General features: G+C 28.3%; 1 protein-coding gene across 2 annotated transcripts in view; it reads left to right on the forward strand.

The window, feature by feature from the left end:
* Positions 1 to 467: 467 nt before the first annotated feature.
* Positions 468 to 7,348, forward strand: part of LOC111612888 (AP-1 complex subunit beta-1-like) — a 17,255-nt gene continuing 10,374 nt past the window's right edge. The window contains exon 1 of one of the 2 annotated variants that reach the window (XM_023354170.1): positions 468 to 565. The gene's annotated coding sequence lies outside the window, so the exon portion shown is untranslated. Of the gene's footprint in view, positions 579 to 7,348 lie in introns of both variants that reach the window. The other variant, XM_023354171.1, reaches the window with a different exon arrangement.

Here is a 7,348-nt window from a genome sequence, read left to right on the forward strand (position 1 = left end):
TGGAAACACGCAAAAGATTTTTATTTACAACATTTGTTCAATATGCAATCCATTTGCATCAATTACGTGTTCAAAACGCTTTACAGCAAATTCCCAGGAATTTTTCGGGAGGTGGTCCGTCGGGGAATGTCGGGCCCCGTTTCTCACCACCCGGTCGCCCCATTGTGGGCCTGGCCGAACTCATAATGGGCTTGCTAAAAAGAGGTCCTGTTAGTGCCCACAGGACAGAAAGACTTAAAAAAAAAAAAAAAATGGAAGCACGATGCATAGCCACCTAGCGGCTATATTAAATTTATTTAAAAAAATGTTTAAATTAAGATATATGTAACTTTTATATTTAATATTTTTATATTTTATAATATATTAATTAGTTAAAATGCTAATTAAATACAACAAAATAAATATTTTCTGAATATAAGGTTAAATTAGTCATACATTTAAATTAAATTTTTGCGCAGGCGTAATACAAACGATAATGTCTGCATTGTAGAGGGCTCTGGTTTTCCTGCTCCGGTCTGCTACGAGTTTTTGTGGGCGTAAAAGATTCAATTCTTTTAACGAATTGGTATTTATTTACGGTATATTTTGTAACTATTTTTAATTATTTTCAATTGTCAGAGGCTTTATATTTAATTAATGTTTATATAAGAGGTATTTAATTAATAATTGAACTAATTCCTCGGTAGGCTTAAGCTGTTTGATTTAAAATTCTGGTGTGGCTAGAAAAGTGGAAGTAATTTATTTAAATGCTTAGCTCTATTTTGAAATCTCGTTGTGTTTCGAAAATAATACCAACGTTTACATCGTTTTACTCAAAAGAGTTTTCGTGAATTTAAATTTTTATTTAAGTGAACCTGAATAAAATTGATGTCTGTATGGTAGGTGTTATGAAGTAAAATTCTTTGAACAGTAATTAATTATTGGGTACATATCATTGTCAAGCAAGCTGCTTTATTAGGAAAATCAAGCAAACAAATGATCTGTCATTGGTTTGCTTGCTTATCTGCTTGACAAGAAAACATGCCATTGTTTCTGTATTGTAGTAAGGCAGCTATCATGATATGGTGATCCTTACCATATCTAAATTGCTTTTACTTTCCTGGTTATCATGTATACGTAACAAGGGAAAGTATTGGAATCGTGTCAAATTTGACCCTCTGAGTTTTTTGCAAATCTCCATGTTTTGAGATCCCAGAGCCCTAAAAAAGGTAAAAAAGAAACTGAAAAAAGTCTGTGTGTGATAAAAGTTTAAAATCGTTGTCTTTCGGTGTTAATAAAATGCCAAAAGATGATCATAAACTTTTATCTGATAAAAATCTTGTATGACAAAATTTTTTTTATTGTGTGTGTTTTGGTGTCTATTTTGCATAATATCTCAGGATGGGGTAAAAATTAAGTAACAAAATTTGGTATGGTGGCTTGTATACAAAGGGCATTGATGCTATTAAATTTTGGTGATTAAAGGTTCAGGGGGTTGGGAGATAAAGGGGGTCGTGTGTATCTCCAGTAAGGTCAGACTTAATGATGATTTTACTCGTTATTAACCTTTATACTATTATTTTTTTAAATAAAAACCATCCCAATCCTCAAAATTAAGCTTTTTGCTACTTTATAGTAATTAAAATTATTAAAAAATTTTTATAACAAAATCTCATAACATTTGCTACATGCAATTTTATTATATTGTAATTAAAATTATAAAAGTTATTTTCTAAATAAAATCTTATAATAGCCAGGAAAGTTATGCAACTTGTTGCTGGATTTTTTTCCATAGCAAGGAAAGTCAGATTTACTTACACATTTTTCGATTTCTGTATGTTAAATCTTTAAAGGTGTTTCCCGAAATAACATTTCTACAGGAGGATTTATAGTCTTTAAGTATGTAAAAAAGTGCACTGTGTATAAATTTTCTTCACCCAACAAAGCATTTTGGTTGAACTGTATATTAGAGTGGCTTTTGTGATATGGACATAATCTTCAGTTGCCATATATACTTAAATATTCTTTTAATGTATTTCAGATTTTGTTGTTTTTAAGGAACACTAAATATTATTTTGACTAATGCTATTCAAATTTAGTAAAATATGCTCATTCTTGAAATTAGTTTACTGTATTTTGGGATAAAACTGAAATTTTTTTTTTACTTGCTAATGATTCTTTTTGTAAAGTTCTAATTTGAAATTCTTAATGTGGGATATGAATAGTAATTTAGATACATAAATTTAAAATATTAATTATATACAAAATAAATAACCTGTGTATAGTGATTTTCATATTTTCAACCTAATTGATTTTTTAAGAGTCATTGTAAGTTGATTTTTATTTTGTAGATCTACTGCTGTCAGTTTTATAGATGCATTTTATATATATATATATTTTATAGTAATAATAATCTTCTAGCTTAGGTTTCTAAAAAATGGTTTTATTTCTTAGTACAGTAGAGCGTCGATTATCCGAATCAATTGGGGACTGGGGTGGTTTGGAAAATCGATATTTTGGATGTACGAAAAAATATATTAATTTATCCCATGTTGAAATTTTTCTTTGTTGCATGTCGCTTCGCGTTGAATTTTCATCGATGTTAAGCCTAACGAAGACTATTGTATCGTTAAAAATTATTTTTTTATTTTGTACAAACAAAATAAATATATTGAAAAATATAAAAACAATAAAAAATTATACTTCAGAAGTTAATTTAGTATAAAAACATAAAATATTTGAGTAGCCCAAGATATAGCCAAAGATTGCAGCGTCACAGCACTGGTGAAAATTTAAATTTGCTGACTGGAATTCTTTCGGATAATCGACACACTACTGTATTTAATTATGTAATACAATGATAGAAATGAAAAAATAAAGTGCTCGATTGATTGGTAGTCAAAAATATGCATGGATAAATATTATGTATTTGTAAAGTAAATATTAACTTGAAAATGTTTTTAAAATTCATCATTGAACTGAATAAAATTGCATTAAATTTTTTTACCAATAACACTATACCTTACACACTTTTCTAGCAATAGTTTTAGTTTTAATTAAACTATTGCTAGAAAAGTGTGTAAGATATAGCATTATTGGTATTTGTTTTCAGTTTTTTGTGTGTGTAGTTTCTGTTTGTTTTTCAATAATTTTTCTGGTCTAAGTTAAATATATAATTTCAAGCATGTGAGAAAATTTTCATAACTTGCATCTTATTGAGATCACAATAAATAAATAAATAAATATAATGTAAATAAATCTTTATTACATAATAATTTTAAAATTTAATAATATATATATTATAGACTTATTACTTTTGCTGTTATTAGTTTGTTTTCTGAGGATTTTCCACAGACTAGTTCCAGGTTAGGGACTACTGTGAAATATTGATCTAAACAATCATACACACTTTTCATGATGTAAATAAGTCTATTATTTTAATGGAAATCATGTAATTTTTCCATTTGAGTAGAATTATATTTTAAAAACTTAATAGATATTTTATTTTCAATATAAAGCTGTTAATTCTACTAATTACATGGCTTACTACAGAATTTTATCGATATTGTAGGTAAAGAAAAATTCAAGGCAGTATAGCTTGGATTCTCAATAGCTCTTTCATATTCTTCTACCTAAGTATTTTTGATATTTGGCTTATAAGGGTAGACAAAACAGCAAAAGTCTGATCTGAATAGAAGACAATCACCTTAAGTAATCTTACTAATTTTCTCCCTGTTCAAATATTTTTGATTTCAAATCGATTTTCAATATCTATTAAAATGCCTTATTTAGTATTGTTGATTAATAATTTTCTGCTCCATTCTGCATTTTCTGTGTAACTAGATTTAGTCTTTTATTTTACTTTATATATGTTCATTAAACTTATTTATGAAAAGCAAATATGTATTAACTGGAAGCTTGCTTTATATGATCATAATAAAATTTTAAAGACTTCATAATTTTAGTGACATCTCTTATTATATGACAGTTCAAAATTATTTGATATTTCATCAGCAACTATATTATATCATTTCCCTAACAATCTTAATAATTACTGATATAATAGGACTGAAATTTAAGAACTGTGAAGCTAAATAAGATTTGGTAGAATTCTGTAATATATATTTGTTTTGAGTATATGAAATCTTTATAATGTTACAACAGTAATAGTTAATAATAGCAAGTGATTATATCATCATCTGTCTAATCTCACTCAATCAAAACAATAATTGAAATGAAGTAAAGTGATTATTGAAACAAAATTAAAATTTATGATTTGTTTTGGAAAGTTTTTAATATTTCTTAAAAGAAATGTCAATATATAAGGGACTAAACTCTATTTTAAAAATTCAATATTTATTTTATAGTTGTAACATTAGTAAGTTTATTTCTCTAAAGAAGGTTAGAATGTTTTAATTCTTTTATGATTACCTAGATTTTCATTTTTTGAATCCAGAATTCATAGACAAATCCAAACGAGCAATTATTTATTGTGACATCTTCACAATGCTGGGCTGCAATTTCTAATATATGCTCTCCACCTCAAATTAGTACTGTAGTGTCTTGCCCCTGTACATCATACTTTTCCTTTAATGATGGAGTAGTGCCGGTCATGTATTAACTGCTTTCAAAGGAGAAGTTTTGAATTGAAATAACATAAGTTCTGGTTTGTATTAGAAGTTTGTATATAGTTAACCAGGGACTCCTACCCCTAAAGTTTTCATATCTGGTCTTGACTTTCATCTATCTAACTGTTCTTGAGATTAAGGATAGATGGCAGAATAGTCAGAATTTATAGGTCTACATTTTTTTCAAATTGCAGTTGAATGGATAAGCTAGTGTGAATATTAATAGAATACTATACATACATAAATAAGGTGAAAGAATTTTTTTGGTGGAATCATAGAAGCAACATAAATTATTTTTGTATTAAAGTTTTTTGCTTTTTTCAAATCTTGTAGTTCCTCATTGGATTAATTTTACTGTAACAGTGCTGGAAAAAATGAGAAAAGAGAAGTTATCTCATATTTAATACTAAGAGGTCATCTGGGGACTTTATATTCATACTCCAGTGTACTTAAAAGGAAAAATCTTGTTTTCAGCATCATGTTTAGAAATGCTTGTGAAAAATATGTTTAATATAGAGTGAATAAAGTGTTTAATAGTCCTGAAAGATATTGAATTATAGATTGCCACTATATAGGCTTATAGCAAATAAAACTGATTTATGTGAATAAAAAGTTAATCATTTTCTGTAAAACGTTTTTAGATGTTCTTAATAATGGAACCAATTATGAGGAAAGGAATTTTCAACACTATTAACTTTTCCTTATTAAAAACTTGTTTTCAGAAGGAAGGTATAATTTTTGAATTCAGAAATTTTGAGTTATACTTTGAATATTTTTTTTTATATATAATGGAAGCAACAGTTTAAATGCTTCCAATTGATGCTTCCTACTCTTGTTTCCATATGTTAACAAGAATACAGGAAGATGAACATCAATGAGTTAAAACTTAAATTGAATATTACATTTTTCATATCAAAGTTAGATAGATTTTTATACTTACAATAGGTTAATGTCTTGTTAAAATTTAAATTGTATGATAATAGAAAGATATATGTAGGCTGTTTTTTTAACCTGTAATGGGCCATAAAACAAAGACAAGTGTAAATAACAAAATGAATTTATTACCAAAAGTTAGGTACAAACATGATTACTTTTTGACATAACCACTGTAAAGATTGAGGCATTCGTCATATCTGCATATGAGCTTTTCAATCCCCTCTTCATAGAATGTTGCTGCTAGTAACTTGAGATGGGCCTTAATGTTGTTTTGAAGATCATAATTAGTCTCAAACCTCCGCCCTCCTAGCCACATTTTTAGTTCAGGAAAGAGGTGGAAGTTGCTTGATGCTAAATCGGGGTTATATGCTGGGTGTTTAAAAAGTTCCAAGCTGTGTGGAAGTCTGAAAGGTGGAATTCTTCACACCTTAAATGTGAAGACTTCCACCTTTTCCCTAAACCAAACAAGTGGCTAGGAGGGCAGAGGTCTGAGACTAATGACAATCTTCAAAACTATGTTAAGGCCCATTTAAAGTCACTGGTGGCAACATTCTATAAAGAGGTGATTGAAAGTTATAAAATTTAAGTCCAATTACAAGATTATGAAATGTAATTTTAATAATAAACTAATAATGATTATGTAACTTCTAATCTTTTCATTTTGAAAAACTATTCTATGTTTTTTGTTTTCTAGTTTAAAAAGCTGGAATATTTGAAATCTCTTGTTCCTTTTTGAAACTCATACTGTAGCTATAAACTTGATCCATAAATTTTAATAGTGTTAAATGATACTAATTTATCTTTTCTTTTAGTTCAGGGGTCACCAAACTAAGGCCCATGGGCCAAATCCAGTCCGCGAGGTTAGTTTTATCCGGCCTGACACCGCACTGTGCCGTAAATGAGCTATAATATAATTATTTATATGGAAATATCATAGATTGTAGATAGACTTACTATGTAGAAAAAATTAAAATAAGTGTTAGTAAAAATGCCAAAATTGGCATTTGACAGTAATATAATTTTTAGGAAACTTGGTGAAATGAAAAATTCAGCAACTTTTGCAACGTTGGATATCAGAGCGCTTTTTGTGCAAGTACCTGCAATGAAGTTGCTAAGAAAAGCTATTACGAGCTTGCTGCAGAGATCGTGTTTGCATATTGGTAAATAAACGTTGGTTTTCTTTATTTTTTTGTGTATTCAGTACACTATATTGAACAAAATGGTTATGTGACCTGTGCTTGTCATTCTTTCAGTTATATGGCCCACTGTGAAAAAAGTTTGGTGACCCCTGCTTTAGTTTATTACATCAATTTAGTATAATTATTTTACTTTATTTATAATTAGGTATGTTATGGATAAGTTTTTGCAGATGTCATTTGAATATACATTTTTCTCAAATTTTAATTTTTATCTGTTTGTAATGATTTCAATGCTGCTATATTTGCTAATCAGTTGTGTTAATTTGTTAAGTGCCAATAAGAAGGATTTGATTATGTACATTAGAAGAGAGAACAGATAATTCTATTTTGCATTGCTAAATTTTCTGTCATCCTGCCTGATGCGAGTCAGTCTGTCAAAATGTAGAATAGAATATAAACAATAAGTCAAATTGGATTATTTTTGTGTTATTTACATATACAGTGGTACCTCAGGATACGAAATTAATCCGTTCCGAAACTGAGATCGTATCATGAAAATGTCGTAAGGTGGATCATCTTTTCCCATACGATTACATGTAAAACCAAATAATTCGTTCCAACGCGAAAAACATACTCAAATTAAAGCCAAGTAATACATTAAAAAAA

The sequence above is a fragment of the Centruroides sculpturatus genome, unplaced genomic scaffold, assembly GCF_000671375.1.
Source record: "Centruroides sculpturatus isolate CEXI.00-Female unplaced genomic scaffold, Cexi_2.0 scaffold1731, whole genome shotgun sequence".
Classification (NCBI taxonomy): domain Eukaryota; kingdom Metazoa; phylum Arthropoda; class Arachnida; order Scorpiones; family Buthidae; genus Centruroides; species Centruroides sculpturatus.